A 17,948-nucleotide genomic window follows, 5' to 3' on the forward strand; every position below is an offset into this window, starting at 1 on the left:
TCCATGTTACCCAAAGTCAAAAGGCTTGGATAGCTCATGGCCATGCCAGCCTTCAGTGTAGCCTTTACTCTGTGCTTCCTGGGATCAGGGCATCCTCTGGAGTCTGAGGCTTCTCCCAGCATCGGTGAGGGGAGGGATAGGAAGTGAGTGATGATGGCCTGGGGTGGTAGCTGGGTATAGATCAGGGAAGAGGGTGAGACCAATCCTGGAAGAGGAGAGATGGGGCTATGCTCCCCAGTTCTGTGGGGGAGGCCTCTGAATCTGGACCCACTGGCTGCCCTCCTTGTGTCTGCAGAGCCATCTGCTGCAAAAGCCCCTGTCAATAGGAAGGGTAGCAAAGAGGGGTGTGTGGGCAGCCTTCCCCTGGGTCAGGGCCCAAGTAGAGGTGTTTCTTCAACTCTCGGTGTGATCGCAGCTGCCCCAGCCACTGAGCTCCTGCCTGCGTCACTCCCCAGGAATCTGGTTCTTGTTTACCACCAAGAAGTGTGGTGATTACAGAGCCAAGCGGCCCTCCTCCAGCTTCCTCAGGGAGTGTGTGGGGAACCCAGGGCCTGGGAGAGGTACTGAGTGGGAAGATTAGCGGGCTTCCTCACCAGGATGAGTCAGGGAAGGGCCTGGCGGGACTCCAGCATGGCCTGGGCTGGGACACCTGGGACCATCTTCTACAGAGCTGGGAAAAGAAAGAGCAGGGCAGCAGAAGAAGCAAATGAAGGTGAACAGTCAAGGACCAGGGGCAAGGAACCAGGAAGACTGGAGTCAAGATGACACTACCTGTTGTACGCTCCGCACTGTGTTAAGAACAGAGAACTGGCAGGCAGTGAAGCCTCCTGCAAACTTCTTATCCATCCCTAGTGACTGTCCAGCGCCTGCCACAGAATAGGACGCTTATTTTTGCTTGGCAGATGGAATGGAAGACGGTGGCTGGCACTCAGGGAAAGACAAATAAAAGTCATAATAATCATGCCAATTGATCCTATGTTCCTGACATGGGTCTAAATGCTCACCATGTGTTAATCAATCCCCAGAACAACCCTACAAGGCAGATGTTACTAATATCCTTTCGGGGACCCAGATGAGGAAATTGAGGCCCAGTGTGTTTAAGTGATTAAAGTAAGGACTGGAGTGGGGATTTTAAGGCAGGAAGCTGGGACCCAACCATGCTTTCCTGAGCAGGGAGCAGAGGCCACCAAAGATAGACAGCTTGGGGCATAAGGCTCTATCCTAGAGTTTCTTCTCCCATCAGTTACCCTGCTGTGACCTCACCCCCATGCCAACCCTGGATGGGCTCCACTGGACCCTGTTCTAGGCTTGGAAAAAATGGCAATGCAACTAAGATGGTTATTTTTTCCCAAACCAAAATTCCAATCATCTATTCCTCTGGATCAAGATCTTGGTCCAAAAGCCACTAAAGGTGTTGGGAGGAGAACAAGAGCTGAGCATCCTACTCCCTCTTCCTCTCCCTGCTCCTTGTCCTGAAGCCTTTTCTCTTCTGTTCCCTCTGCATTTTTCAGAACATTGTCCAAATGCGGGAGTATTTCCAAAACACCAGCTTGCTCCATTTACTTCCCACACAGCTGTCTGCTCTTTTCTCCCTGGGAAGTTGAGATAACAAGGCAGTCTGAAAATCAGGTCATTTCTACTGTTTTTCAGCGTTTCCAGGGGCCCTGGTGCTGCGAATGGAAATGTCAACGTGGGGTAGTTACATGGCCCCATGCCGTTTTCCGACTACCGTTTATCCATAATCGATTCCTGAGAAAGACAAAGGATGTGGATAATCAGCCAGGCAGATGGAGTGTCAGGCGGCTAGGACAGAAGAGAAAACATAGCTCCCCTGAAGGGAGAGAGAAGAAAGGCCTCTGGCTCAGGGAATGTCTGCGGTGGGGACAAAACAGGCTCCAGAGAAAAGCATCAGACTCAGACCTGGCCTCAGCAGATAAGGTGTGTGTAGAGGAACCAATTAATCACTGGACGTGTCCTTTAACATCTGACAGCCTTTGGAAGCTCTCTCTAGGAAATGGGGAAGGAAGTAGTAAGGAAGGACCCTGAGGGTATCACATGAAAGAGGAAGCATGGGCATTAGAATAAGGTAGAAAGATCACAAGTCCTGGAAACTAGTTATTTAAAGACACTCCTTGTAACACACACACACACACACACACAGGAGGTTGATAGAGCCTGTGGTGGGACCCCAGTTGTCTTTGGCCGGCTTCTTTGCCTTTAGGTCTGGCTGAGAAGATGGGGCTAGACATTTATCATTGGGCATTTTAGTCAGTTTCACTTCCTGTTTCTCATGCTGAAAGCATAATCGTCATCATAAAGGTAATAATAGTTCCTCAGGCTTGCCTCTGCCTCCTATTTATCTAAGGCCTCCCAGAAGTGTGTGTATAAGTGGGAGGGGGGAGAGTACAGTTTATCTACCCTATCAGTCAACAGCTGAGGGTGGAGGCAGGCATGGAGGTAAGGGTAAGGGATAGGAATTAGCAATGGAAATTATTAAGCTCATTTTCTTTTCAAGAAGAGGAATCTAAGTGTGTTGGTAGTTCCCCAATTGGCTATTCTCACCACAGAGATGTCTGTAAATCCCTTCTCCCAGGGCCCTCCAAAAATAAATCCTTTCCTTTTCAGCCTTCAATCCGTCCTAATCTAGGAAATCCCTGTAATCTGAGGCCCAGAGACTTTAAACTGACTTCCTAGAGTCACACAGCAGGAAAGATAGGACCAGACCAGGCTTCTTGTGCATCCATTAAAAGCTGTAACCAGGAAGGGAATTTCCAGCTCTTTGGGGAACTTGCAAAGCTGTTAGGAAAAACCACAACTATTTCTGCTAAGGAAAAAATATGCAGTCCTCCATAGACTTGAAACCCCAGGATAGTTAAGAGAGAGCTCCGCCTTACTGGGAATGGGTTGGGACCATCTAAGATTAGGAGAGGGCAGGGGGAACAGCTTCCAGACTTTGATCAGGACAACTGTTCACAGAATAGAAGTGTCGGGCCAGTATTTTAATTTTTTACCGCCAGTAAAAGGAGCTGTACTTTAAGGACAAAGGTTGAGCACTTTACAGGCTCTGGGGACTCAGATGGGAGTGGAGGGAAGTGGGGGAGGGGGCCATTATCATGATGACAATAGTGACAGAGTCCCTCCTTTAGATCCTGCCCTCCCCTTGGGGATTTGAGGACAAGTGGAGGGAGGGAGGAAGCAGGTGGTTCAAGGGTCTTTTCTATATGAACAAAAAACGCAGGTAAAGAAAAAAATTAAACCACCAGAGAGAACCCCTAATTAATTGAGTTAAGATTTAAAAAAAAAAAAAAGCTTCCTCTCAGACACAAAGACACACACAGACACACATCCCACACGGACAGACGAAGCCTGAAGCACTATTTAGCTACACTAAGGATGAGAGGATGTGAGATCACATGTTTATTTACTGTGATATTTATTATTGTTGGATTTTTTTCCCCAAAAGACAGTCATAAGCCTAGGGCTGGATGGTGAATGCCAGGCTCACAACGTAAAAACGAGAAGTTAACTGTGACCCTGTGAATAATCAACCTGGGGCCGTCAAGTGAGGAATCCACGCAGGGAGGGGATTATACAAACACTAAACATGCACGTAGCAATCACGACGCGCCAGACGCTGTTCCGAGCCCTTTACATACATTTGCTCATTTAACATTCACAGCAAGCCTGTGAGCTAGGCTGCGACTCTTAGGATCCACACCCTTCTCATCCACGCTCATTTCAACCCGGGCTGCCCTCGCATTTCAGAGCCTGTAGACGGACTGGGTTATCTAACCCTCACCTCTGCCTCTCTTCCCAGGACCAGCCACATAGTCTGCAGGACCCAGTGCAAAATGAAAATGCAGGGCTCCTTGTTCAGAAATTAGGAAGAATTCCAAGGGAGCAACAGAAGAGCATTAAGCCAAACATGGGGCCCCCTAGGCACAGGTCCCTGTGGGACCACATGGGTCACACACCCGTAAAGCTGGCCCTGCAGCAGTACCCCTGAATCCCTGCACAGAACAGTTGTGGAATCTTGTGTGTGGAATCACACACACAGTGTGTGTGCCGTACTCCTGAAAAAGGAAAGGGAGAGAGAAAAACACATTGTATCCCACATACACTGGGCATGTGTGTACGGCTTTGTTGAAGAAGGTATTCCAGGTTTGGTTTTCAGACTTGATCTAGCTGATTTTTAAGGTCTCTCCCAATGCTGTATTAGGAGATTCGTCCTTTTATTCTTCCCTTTCCTCACATGCCACATTCAACTGGTTGGCAGTTCTTGCTGCTTCTGTCTCAGCAAGGCCTCCTGTATCCTCCTCTCCTTTCCATCTCCCCTGCCACTGCCCTCGTTTTCTCTCACCTAGAATATTCCAGTAACTAGATTCCTTGCTTTCAGTCCCCATTGTTTCCAATCCATCTTTCTCTCTGCCTGTTATGCTTAGGCTTTTTTTCTGTTTGTTTTTTTTTTTTTTTGCGGTACGCAGGCCTCTCACTGTTGTGGTCTCTCCCATTGCGGAGCACAGGCTCCGGACGCGCAGGCTCAGTGGCCATGGCTCACGGGCCCAGCCGCTCCGCGGCACGTGGGATCCTCCCGGACCGGGGAACGAACCCGCGTCCCCTGCATCGGCAGGCGGACTCCCAACCACTGCGCCACCAGGGAAGCCCTGTTTGTTTTTAATGGATCTTTATTGGAGTATAATCGCTTCACAGTACTGTGTTCATTTGTGTTGCACAACAGAGGGAATCAGCCATACGCATACACATGTCCGCATATCCCCTCCCTCTTGAGCCTCCCTCCCTCCCTCCCTATCCCACCCCTCTAGGTCATCGCAAAGCGCTGAGCTGATCTCCCTGTGCTATGTTGCTGCTTCCCACCACCCAACTATTTTACATTTGGTAGTGTATATATGTCGATGCTACTCTCACTTCGCCCCAGCTTCGCCCTCTCACCCCATGTCCTCAAGTCCATTTGCAATGTCTATCTCTTTATTCCTGCCCTGCAACTAGGTTCATCAGTACCAATTTTTTTTCTTCTTTTTTAGATTCCATATATATGTGTTAGCACACGGTATTTGCTTCTCTTTTTCTGACTTACTTCACTCTGTATGACAGACTCTAGGTCCAGCCACCCCTCTAACAAATAACTTTTTCTTTTTATGGCTGAGTAATATTCCATTGTATATATGTGCCACATCTTCTTTATCCATTCATCTGTCGATGGGCACTTAGGTTGCTTCCATGTCCTGGCTATTGTAAATAGTGCTGCAATGAACATTGTGGTACATGACTCTTTTTGAATTATGGTTTTCTCAGGGTATATGCCCAGTAGTGGGATTGTTGGGTCATATGGTAGTTCTATTTTTAGTTTTTTGAGGAACCTCCATACTGTTCTCCGTAGTGACTGCACCAATTTACATTCCCACCGACAGTGTAGGAAGGTTCTCTTTCCTCCACATCCTCTCGAGCATTTATTGTTTATAGATTTTTTGGTAATAGCCATTCTGACCAGTGTGAGGTGATACCTCATTGTAGTTTTGATTTGCATTTCTCTAATAATTAGTGATGTTGAGCATCTTTTCATGTGCCTCTTGGCCACCTGTATGTCTTCCTTGGTGAAATGTCTATTTAGGTCCTCCACCCATTTTTTAACTGCATTGTTTGTTTTTTTGATATTGAGCTCCATGAGCTCTTTGTATATTTTGGAGATTAATGCTTTGTCTGATGTTTCATTTGCAAATATTTTCTCCCATTCTGAGGGTTGTCTTTTTGTCTTATTTATGGTTTCCTTTGCTGTACAAAAGCTTTTAAGTTTAATTAAGTCCCATTTGTTTTTGTTTTTATTTCCATTAGTCTAGGAGGTGGGTGGAAAAAGATCTCTCTATGGTTTATGTCAAAGAGTGTTTTTCCTACGTTTTCCTCTAAGAGTTTTATAGTGTCTGGTCTTACATTTAGGTCTTTAATCCATTTGGAGTTTATTTTTGTGTATGGTGTTAGGTAGTGTTCTAATTTCATTCTTTTACATGTAGCTGTCCAGTTTCTCCAGCACCACTTATTGAAGAGGCTGTCTTTTCTCCATTGTATGTTCTTGCCTCCTTTGTCATAAATTAGGTGCCCATATGTACGTGGGTTTATCTCTGGGCATTCTATCTTGTACCATTGATCTATATTTCTGTTTTTGTGCCAGTACCATACTGTCTTGACTGCTGTAGCTTTGTGGTACAGTTTGAAGTTGGGGAGCCTGATTCCTCCAACTCCGTTTTTCTTTCTCAAGATTGCTTTGGCTATTCAGGGTCTTTTGTGTTTCCATATGAATTGTAAAATTTTTTGTTCTAATTCTGTGAAGAATGCCATTGGTAGTTTGATAGGGATTGCATTGAATCTGTATATTGCTTTGGGTAGTATAGTCATTTTCACAATATTGATTCTTCCAATCCAAGAACATGGTGTATTTCTCCATTTGTTTAGGTCATCTTTAATTTCTTTCATCAGTGTTTTATAGTTTTCTGAGTACAAGTCTTTCACCTCCTTAGGCAGGTTCATTCCTAGGTATTTATTCTTTTTGCTGCAATGGTAAATGGGAGTGTTTCCTTAATTTCTCTTTCTGATTTTTCGTTGTTGGTGTATAGGAATGCCAGAGTTTTTTGTGCATTAATTTTGTATCCTGCAACCTTACCAAATTCATTGATTAGTTCTAGTAGTTTTCTGGTGGCATCTTTAGGATTTTCTATGTATAGTATCATGTCATCTGCAAACAGTGACAGTTTTACTTTTCTTTTCCAATTTGTATTTCTTTTTCTTCTCTGATTGCTGTGGCTCAGACTTCTAAAACTATGTTGAATAATAGTGGTGAGGGTGGACATCCTTGTCTTGTTCCTGATCTTAGTGGAAATGCTTTCAGTTTTTCACCACTGAGTATGATGTTTGCTGTGGTTTTGTCATATATGGCCTTTATTATGTTGAGTTAGGTTCTCTCTATGCCCATTTTCTGGAGAGTTTTTACCATGAATCGGTGTTGAATTTTGTCAAAAGCTTTTTCTGCATCTATTGAGATGATCATATGGTTTTTATTTCTTAATTTGCTAATGTGGTGTATCACATTGATTGATTTGCATGTATTGAAGAATCCTTGCATCCCTGGGATAAATCCCACTTGATCATGGTGTATGATCCTTTTAATGTGCTTTTGGATTCTGTCTGTTAGTATTGTGTTCAGGATTTTTCCATCTATGTTCATCAGTGATATTGGTCTACAATCTTTTTGTGTGTGTTATCTTTTTCTGGTTTTGGTATCAGGGTGATGGTGGCTTCGTAGAATGAATTTGGGGGTGTTTCTCCCTCTGCAATTTTTTGGAAGAGTTTGAGAAGGACTGGAGTTAGCTCTTCTCTAAATGTTTGATAGAATTCTCCTGTGAAGCCATCTGGTCCTGGACTTTTGTTTCTTGGAAGATTTTTAATTATGGTTTCAATTCCACTACTTGTGATAGGTCTGTTTATATTTTCTAATTCTTCCTGGTTCAGTCTTGGAAAGTTGTACCTTTCCAAGAATTTGTCCATTTCTTCATGGTTGTCCAGTTTATTGGCATATAGTTGTTTGTAGTAGTCTCTTATAATCCTTTGTATTTCTCCTTTTTCATTTCTAATTCTATTGATTTGTGTCCTCTCCCTTTTTTTCTTGATGAGTCTGGCTAAGGGTTTATCAATTTTGTTTATCTTCTCAAAGAACCAGCTTTTAGTTTTATTAATCTTTGCTATGAAAACATGACGACCCAAAACCTATGGGACGCAGCAAAAGCAGTTGTAAGAGGGAAGTTTATAGCAATACAATCTCACCTCAAGAAACAAGAAAAATCTCAAATAAACAATCTAACCCTACACTTAAAACAACTAGAGAAAGAAGAACAAAGAAAACCCAATGTCAGTAGAAGAAAAGAAATTATAAAGGTCAGAGCAGAAAGAAATGAAACAGAAACGCTTAAGCTTTTATTAGTTACTTTTGAAAACTTTCTCTCCCCTAGGTTGTACATTTCTCCAGGGTGGGTACTCTACTCCCAGTCACCTATACATTCCTCAGTAGCCCCGAGAAAAGCAGCCTGTACCTCCTGGCTACTTCTGCAATGCCTCCTTTGCACATCTCTCCTCTTCCTTCAGGCCCATGTTCTGGACTGGAGCCCAGCCTACTGAACTCTCAATCAAGAGAGCACTGCTCTTCTGTCTAAACTCCAGAGGAAAGTATGGCGTCCAAAGTTCTGTCTCCTATTACGATCAAAGTGTGGCCAATTGGAAGGGTTAGGAAAATCTGCCTCCCAGTGGATCAAGAACGACCGATAAGGACTAGAAGGCGTGGAGAGGGCTAACTGACATTTCTTGCTTAGAACTGTAGATGTAGGGGCTTGTTTAGCCTGGCTTCAAGCAGAAAGGCGAAGAGATCTGACTTCCATAATCTTCACCACCCATCACAAAGTAATCGGCAACTCAGGATTGTTTTAAAGAGTGATGGTCTTGACTGCTACTTTAGGGAGGAAGTCCCAATCAGAGATGCTTTACTTTGACATCTTTAAAAGTTTTACTGGTACCCTGATCCCATTTTAAGACCAACCTAAATTACCTTGGGTCCAGAATATAACAACCTCCCCATATCAGTAAGGATGAACTCAGCTGGAAAGGTAACTAGCAGTGGTTTAACCCATAAAGCAGGTAAGAGTTTCTTAATAAGACCTAACAGAGGTGATCTCAGGTTTCTCAGCAGCTCAACAAATTCGTCAAGTACCATCAAGGATCCATGTCCTACCATCCTCCTGTATTGCCATCCTCAGCGGACTGAATGTCACCCTCCAGCTAGCTCATCCCTTCACTGTTCCAAGGAGGCTGCAGCAGCTCCAAGTTTCTCATCCTCAGAGGACATGGTTCAACTGAGCAAGGAAAGAGGCAGGAGTGAAAAAGAGAATACAAATAAATTTTAAATGCTTTTTTTTTTCCTCCGGTGACTGTCCTATTTATCATGGGAAAACATATTTCCAGAGAACCTCCACAGATTCCCCCCTTATATCTCATTGGCCAGAAGTGGGTCACATGCTTATCCTCAACCAATCACTGGACAGAGGAAGTGGAATTTCTCCAACTCCTCCCCTGCCTGGAGGGAAGAGCGCTCCCCAAGGGAAGAAAAAGGGGTATGGGTTTTGAGTAGGTAACTGACAGTATTTGGCCCACTCCCACTCAACTGACTCTTTCTCCTGATCCTGTAACACATTTAAGTATCCTTGGCCCTCAGGCCTGCCTCTCCCTGACACCTGCCCCTTTTCTCCTCTTCCCTTCCCCAGCAAACTCACTGCAGAAGCCATAAAACTGCATTGTCTCCAATGAATGATTGATAGGATCTTGTTACTATTAAAACCTGGGGCCCATAATAAGCCCTATGTCCTCTGTCCCAGGGGAGTGGAACCAAGGTTTTGGATTTGGAAATAGTAAAAGATGTGAAAGTTTAGTTTAAAGGATGAGAGGAGTGGCCTGTGTGGGTAATTGTGTATGGGGAGTGGGTGGAAGGAGAGAAAAAACGCGTAACATGAACAAATAAATCACAACAACCATATCCAATAAAATAGAAATCGGGAGGCTCAATGTCAGATAAGGGGAAAGTAACATTCCCCTTTCATGGTTTCTCATTATTAAAATTCCAACTTTAAAAGGCTGAGGTCAGAGCTCAGACAATGGGGAAGATGGGGAAGATGCTCTTTCTTCTTTGTCAGAGGACCTGACACAAAAGGAGCCAATAAGAAATGGAATCAAAAAGGAGAAAGTCATTTCTGGAAATGCATCTGTGAGATCCTCTCGTAGGTGGAAGGGAAAGAGAATTAGCGTAATTGAACTTCTATCTACTCTAAGGTAAAGTACGTCATATACATTGCCTCATTCAGGCCTCACACCATAAGGTAAGAATTGTTACTAACAATTGTTACTAATTGTCCCATTTGTGACCTAACAAAGAAAAACCTAGCTGCATATTTTGTAAGGGACAGAGCCAGCACTTGAACCCAGATCTTTCTGACCCTAAAGCACATGCTTTGTCATCTCCCTATGACCATGAACAGCCATGAAGTCTCCTTTCCAGGGATAGTGATCTATCTGTACAGGCTCATTCATTCATTAAACAAATCTTTATTTGAGCCCATTATATGTCAGACACAGAGCTAGGCTGTAGGTTAGCTGTGGTTCTGCTCTGGGGAGGGGTGTTCAAAAGACCTCTAGGGGTCTCTTCTGGCTACAGAATTCTGCAACTGTAGGAAACCAAGGCAGCCATAGCTTCTTTCTCTGCTGTTGTCCGTATCTGATGAATTGCCACTGGGGAAGGGGCCAGAACATGGTGGACACTACTTTTCTGCCCAGGCTAGGAAGAACAGGCAGAGTCACCAAGAAGTTCAGTGGTCAAACTGGACTCTAGCAGTCTCTTCCAGGGTCCAGTGTTAAAAAGAGGCCCAGTACAGAGTTTCTTTTGGGGAATCATGAAAAAGTTGTGGAGATGGATAGTGGTGGTAGTTGCACAACATTATAAATGTCCTTTAATGCCACAGAATTATACACTTTAAAAATGGTCCTGGCTTCCCTGGTGGCGCAGCGGTTGAGAGTCCGCCTGCCGATGCAGGGGACACGGGTTCGTGCCCCGGTCCGGGAGGATCCCACATGCCGCGGAGCGGCTGGGCCCGTGAGCCATGGCCGCTGAGCCTGCGCGTCCGGAGCCTGTGCTCCGCAACGGGAGAGGCCACAGCAGTGAGAGGCCCACATACGGCAAAAAAAAAAAAAAAAAAAAAAAAAAAAAAAGGTTAACATTGTAAATTTCATGATATATACATCTTATCACAATAAAAAAAATTAAAGTGCACTTAGCAAAATAAAGTCTTGAAGATAATCTTGAAACACACTGCAACATTGCTCCTAAATATACACCTATCCAAAGAATTAACCATTCAGAGCATTCATGCACTCAATTCATTTTAGTTTTGAGCTATCAGTACAAAAAGGAAGGAAGGGAGGGAGGGAGGAAGGAAGGGGAGAAACAGTAGCAAAACCTCAATTAATTTACACATGGAAAGAATCACAACCATAGTTGAAGCATAGAATTTATTCTTCTGGCTTGTTTCCCACCAATAGCATCCAGTGTCTGATAGACAGAGTCACAGTGCACATTTTTTAAATGTCCAGTAAGGTTCCTAAAAATAATTGTAAATCATACAGACTAAGTGACAACAGTAACAACAAAATAGACCCAGGACTTTGTCTTTCCAGCCTGAGCGCCACAATCACCAGGTCACTCTGACCTTCCCTGGCAGGCAGCCCTGGGCTGCTGGAAAAAGTGACTTCCTGACCAGGATGCAAGGAGCCTGGCAGCCACGAGGGTCTGAGCCATGTGGGGTGTCTTGGTCCAGGCTGGAGTGACAGCCAGCTTGCAACAGGGAAGACCACCCCAGCAATGGGACTAACTGGGTCCCAGGATCAGGAAGTGCCCCCCTTCCCCATACATACAATGACTCCCCACTTCCTACCTGCAACACTAGGAGAGGCAGTGGCCCCTCTGGAGGGTGGGCAGGCAGTGTCTCCATCATCTCCACGTTACAAATATGGAAAGTGCTAGGCTTGACTAAAGTTACAAACAGGTAGTTCTTTTCCTCCGTGGAGCAAAAAGGAAAAGTGACTCCATGTTCTCATTGGAACCAGGCTGCTATTCACAGCATAGCTCCAGTGTTTTTTCCACTAAATATGTCAGTCTGTAAAATTGAAAGAAGATCCTGGCTAGGGGCCATAACTGCAGTCAGGAAATAGAGAGGGAGCTAGAGGGACTCCCCAGTTATCCTTTTTGTTTTGTTTGTTTTTTTTTTTGAGCTTAGAAGAACCTGCTGCGTACCAAGGTAGAGGGTGAAGTGGCTTTATCCCTTCACTCACCACCAGAGGGGGCAGTGTAACTTTATCCCCGTATTCACCACCAGAGGGGGCAGTTGCTCCACATCGGTGGTCTCTGCAGTGCTGAGAAGGTACATGCTAAGGGTGAGACCCCCTGAGGCTCTAAGGGTCATTTTAGCTCTCCCTTGCCCCAGAGCTGCCTGCATTTACTTATCAAACCTCACTCTTAGATAAGGAAGACACTGCAGGGATCATCTGGTCCCAGACAGCTGGCTGTTTCCCCCCACCCCCCCCACCCCGCTCTTAAAGAGCTCCAGAAATAAACTCCAGCAACGCGCCTGACTCTGTCACAAGGCTCTCAGTGTGGGCTGCCTACAGCCACCGAGACAGGAGCCAGGTGAGGGCAGATGAACCCCCTCGGGGCAGGCCAACTGTGCATTAGCCCCTGTGGAGGGAGGCGGCTTCCTTCTCCTGCCCAGGAGACCCAGGTACCTGATTCCATCCTCTGGCTGCCTCGCAGACCAGGCCTGAGAGCAACAGACCCCTGCCTGTGAGCCCGAGGGCTGGAGCCCCTTCATCTGCCTCTTGGGCTCCTTGCTTTAAGAGGCACCCTTTGTGGAGGTGAGTTTGGGCTCATGAGACAACCCCATTTAACATCGACTCCCACCCCTCCTTGCCCCCAATGCATCTGTCTCTGCTTCATTCCATCTGGTGTCCTCAGAGGAATGGCTAATTAAATTGAAAAGAGCTGGCCTATTTTTGGTGTTTTTCAGCTAAGACCTGGAGGAATAGCCACAAAGTTTGGAAGGAACCACAGGGAGGCTGAAAAGCTCTGGGGTTGGCTGGTTATTCTAGGATTGTCAGGTCCTAAGTCCCATAGGCTGGCTGTTCCAGTTAAGGTTCCATCCCATTCCCTGGGTCATCAAATTAGGGGATGGGATAAAATCTGAAAGAAGGGGACATATCTTCTTGGGTAATCTCATCCCACGTTGTCCTAGAAGAAGCAAGCTGATTTATTTGGCTTATTTGTTGCAAAGTCAGCGCAGCACCAGCAGACCAAATATAGATTGGTCTCTGGAGAAAAATGGCAGGAGTCGGGGAGGGTGCCGGGGGTAGGATGTGGGGTGGGAGCAGGGGTACCTGACCCCTAGCTCACATTCCACTACCTGCATTTGAACAAATACTGTTTCCTTCCAGAAAATTACTTTCTTTCCAAAAAGAAAACTCATCATATTACTTCTCTACAATTAAACCATCCTTTGGTTCCTTAGTTGTCTGCCTAACTGACAAAATCCTTAACTGTACTCCTAATGGCCCTTTAAACCAGCCCAAACCTCTTTCACCAGATTCAATTCCTGCCATCCTATACACTAGCCATCCTGAGTTTTTCACCATCCCTTTTCACCTCTTGCTGTCTCAACACACTTCAAGTCCTCCGCCACGAATTCCCTTCTCAGTCTAGCAAATTCTACTCATTAATGGACTTGCAGTACAAATATTACCTCTCTGAAGTCTTTTTTTTAACACCTCCAGGAATTAGTCACTTTCTCTGCTGCGCTTCCCTAGAACTTGGATCATACCTCCATGACACCGCCTGTCAAGCACATTCTAATAATTTTTTTACATGTCTCTGTTCTGTGTAAAATATGACCTCCTGAGGGCAAGGAGTGTGTTTTATTCACCCGTACTCCCAGCATGGAGTTCAGTGAATTTTTTTTTTTAAACAATGTGTTTTTTTCCCTTTAGTTTTCCTGATCATCTAATATTATTTTATTTTTATTTATTTATTTTTGGCTGCATTGGGTCTTCATTGCTGGGCGCGGGCTTTCTCTAGTTGCGGCGAGCGGGGGCTACTCTTTGTTGCAGTGTGTGGGCTTCTCATCACAGTGGCTTCTCTTGCTGCGGAGCACAGGCTCTAGGTTCACGGGCTTCAGTAGTTGCAGCACAGCAGGCTCAGTGGTTATGGCGCACGGGCTTAGTTGCTCTGCGGCATGTGGGATCTTCCCAGACCAGGGATCGAACCCATGTCCCCTGTATTGGCAGGTGGATTCTTAATCACTGCGCCACCAGGGAAGTCCAAGTGAATTTTTACTGATGAATTGCTTGATGAATTAGGACACCACTCTTGGAGGTGGAGAAACCTGTCCTCAGAAACTCCAGGGGGAAAATAAACAGTTCGGCAAATTGATCCTTCCCAGGGGGAGATGAGAAGTAACGTGTGGACTAAGACAGTCCCGGTCAGGTGGGTGTCTTTGGCCATGGCTAGGGTGTAAAATCTCAGGGATAGAAGATCTGAAACTTGACCTTGGGACGCATCCAGTTGCAAAGTGGCATTCTGCTACCAGAAGGAAAGAACTCCCAGCCCTTGTCTCACCTCTCCTCCGAGCCCCATCTCACATTCCCACTTCCTCCAAGAAGGCTTCCCTGGACACTCCTGCTCCTGCCTCCCCAGGAGTCCCAGGTTCTTGAAGTTTTACCCCAGGTGGGTGGCACAGTGCTGGTGCGTGTTCTATGCTCCAAAAATGTTCATTGATGCTGATGGAATTGCCTGCTTAGGATCATGGAGACTGTTGTACCTACTCTGCCCCTCTGGATCCACTCCCCAGCCTTCTCCACTGTGCTCTGTGCCCCGGGGAGTTGGCCTTTTGGGACTGCATCAGTCAGACTCTCCCGTCCTTTGGCTTTGGTTAGGTTTGGTCAATGGAGGCACAGGAGGGAGAGGAGATGGCAGCATCTTTGTCCCCTTGGTTCCTCCTTGCTGGCCAGAGGTTGGCAGGGCCACCTTCCTCTACAAAGGGCCTCCTGTAGAGGGGGCCTCTCCTGCAGCCTCACCCACAGCCATGTTCTCTAAGGTTCTCTTGGCCATGAGGCTATGCCTGTGTGCTTGTCCACATTTTGTAAGTGGCCTCTTCATCAGACTCTCCCCAATTCCTCCGTGTTTGAGTGGGGACTGGACCCAGTATCCATAGGAAACTTTTTCATCCTCATGTGTAGCTTGGTGCCTCTCCGGCTTCTTCAGATGCTGCTCTACATTGGTGCCTGAAGTTGGCTCAGAAGCAAATGTATTAATTACAAGAACTTAGATGTTTCTGCCTATGTCCCAATCCCCCACTGATTTCATAAATTTTCCAGCCGGAGAATGCGGGCATCTGGCCCCAACCTTAGGAGGAAACTTTACGGAGTTTGGAGTTCCAGGATAGTTCTTGAAATCACAAATGATCCTGTTGCCTCCCTATATGGTCAGTGCTTTTCTGGACCAGTTAGATTTGCTAACTGGGAGTGGGGTTTTTTTTGGGGGGAGGGTGAGGTCCCGATTTCCCCCTTGAACAATCAACCATCTAGTCAGTAAGAATCTTCAGAGCTGTTGAGTGAGCCCCGCCTGCCCACCCCCAGGCCATCACCCTATTCAGGTTCCTCGAGGTCAAGCTGTTCCCTTGGCCTCCCCATTCCGCAGCAGCACCGTGTGGGCCTGCAGAGAACAAGTTTTGTCTCCTTGTTATCCCCAGGCTGCTATCTAGCCACCCCACTGCAATGGGGTTACACGCTTCCAGCCATTCTACACAAGGTGTTTTCTCACCACGAGGATCTGAGCAAATGAGTGTCTTGGCTCAAGGCTCCCCAACATCTCAGGGAACTCATATCTGAACAAGAAGGTCCTGAGCTTTGCTGAATCATTTCACCTAGTTCAGGGACTTCAGTAAAAGATCAGTTCCAGAGTAAAAACTCTCCTCTCGGGAGCCTCTCTGTGTGCTGCCCTAGTTTGCCTGGAGAGCCCTGAGGACCAGATCTGAAACATGCAGCCTGGAGGGAAACTGAGGCCTGGAGAGAAGCAGCCACTGGCCTGTGTCACAGGAGCCAGTGGGCGGGAGAAGGGAGCAGGGTCAGGTGCACTGCTGAAGGGAGAGGGATGCTGACATTCTGAGCTGGGGGCGGTGGGGGGGTTGGAGGTGGGGCAGGAATGCATGCAGGGGGACAAAGCTATGGGAGAGAAAAGTTATACCGTGGGTGGGGCGGTGTGCACACACATACCAGGGGCCAAGGGGTATGCTGGCAACAATGGCTTTGGCCATATTAAGACCTGATCAGGGAACTTCTGCCAAGCGTTTCTCCCTTCGACTTCTCCATCCACACAGCCCTCACCAGACTTATCACCCTGTCCCAGTGCCCGGACCTGCGGACTGATGGTTTTGCCTGGAGTCAAGGCCCACTGGCCGGCTCTCTCCCTGGCCCGAATTGCCCCTTCCCCCTGCACGTCCCTGCCCACCCAGGCCCCATGAAGAAGAGCTGGCACCCTTGCCCACGTAGCTCCCCATGCCAGAGGAGACACTTGAGCCGGGAGATTACCGGAGCTCCTTTTAAGCAGCTTCGGCTCATGTGACCGGCTTTCATCCAGGCAGACACATGCAGGCCAGCCCTCCAGGCAGGGCACACAGCGCTATTTATCTCCTGCTGGGTTCTCTTCAGGCAGAGCTGGCAGGGTGGGGCTTTTTCATTGTATTTAAGCCTCAGCTGGCGCCACTGAACTGCCCCAGCCTCAGCCTTTGCCCCTTTCCCAACCCTGTCGGTAAAAATAACCCCCCCATTCTGGCACCTTTGGGGAATTGGTTGGGGACTGGGGAAGGAGGGCTGCTGGGAGCGTAGTGTAAACACTGCATGGAGGCCAGGTGTTGGATGGGGCATGGCTTTTTTTTTTTTTTTTGGGGGGGCATGGCTTTTTGATAGCAGCAGTGGAGAGTCTGGCTCCAAACCTTGGCTCTGCTACTGACCAAAGGGACATGGGTATTTGCTCTCTCCAGTTTGGGCCTCAGTCTCCCACATTTTCAGTTTCGAAGAGCCTGGGCACCATTCACCCATGGTCACTGAGGCAGGAGGCATCGTAGATAGTGGGTGGTCAGTGGGGGAAATGGTCATGGCTAGTGATGGACAGGGCAGTCACCACAAAAACTCTTTGCTGACGCCCACCCCTACCCTTCTTCTTTTGGGGGGGGTTGGACAGGAGGAGACTCCATAGGGCATCTAGTCTGCGTCTATCGTCGTATGTATCCCATTGTATGTCAGTTCTTCACCAGAGTTTAACTTTCCACTGAATTTGAGAGCAAGGACAAACGTCTTAATCACGTGTGAATCGCCCAGCACACTGCCTGGCACATTCATTTACTGAAAGAATGAAGAGAAGGTGGTAGGGGGGACCTGCTGCCCACTGGGGGAGCCCCTGCAGAACACACAGCTGGGGGCAGGGAGAGGACGCTCCCAGAGCCCGGGGCTCCAGCTTCTGACTTTACAAACTGTGACTCTGTGGTTGAAGAGCTCTCAGCCTCGGCAGCACCTCCTCCAGCCTCAGCCCCACCCAGGCTTTCCCCGCTAAAGTTGCACCTCTCTCCTCTGGATGTAGTAGAATGGAAGGCTGGGACGAAATCAAGAACGGAGGGATTACTCTTTGACATGCAGCTGCCAGGTTGAGGTAGTAGGGGTGTTGGGTGTGACACAGCAGTTGGGAAACAGTTGTCCCTGCAGGAAGATCCACCGCGGAAACCCTGGACCCTTATTTTAGCAGGATCAAGGGGAAGCACCTGTGGTCTCCTAGAGAGGTCTGGAGCCTTCTCCCTGTCACTCATGCTGCTTTGCCTGGAAATCGCTCCGACATTTTAAAGCAGAGAGACTCTGGGTTTCAAAGAGAGAAAAGGGACTCCTGGATGACGAGGGTTTACTGACAGGGCACTGGGACCAGGACAGTGTGGGACAGCTGCTCAAAAACTGTAGGAAAGGATCTCAGGGATGAAGTTCCTGACTCCTTCCCATGTATTCACCTCAGTCTTGGGCTCAGACAGGGTTTGATGATGGGACAGAAGTAAAGAATGTTGATTTAGCAACCAGAGAAAACAGCAACGCAAGCCAGCTTATTGTCGAGGGAAATAAAAGAGAGAGAGGCAAGAGAGGTGGGGAAGCCTGGTGCCAGCCGTTTCCTCCTCCCCCCGGGGTTGCTTTGGATGGCAACTTAGAAATAGAATTGATGTTTGAGGAGGGAACAGCAAGCATCACACCCCTGACCTGAAATCATG

Source organism: Neophocaena asiaeorientalis, unplaced genomic scaffold (assembly GCF_003031525.2).
Source record: "Neophocaena asiaeorientalis asiaeorientalis breed wild unplaced genomic scaffold, Neophocaena_asiaeorientalis_V1.1 scaffold67, whole genome shotgun sequence".
NCBI lineage: Eukaryota > Metazoa > Chordata > Mammalia > Artiodactyla > Phocoenidae > Neophocaena > Neophocaena asiaeorientalis.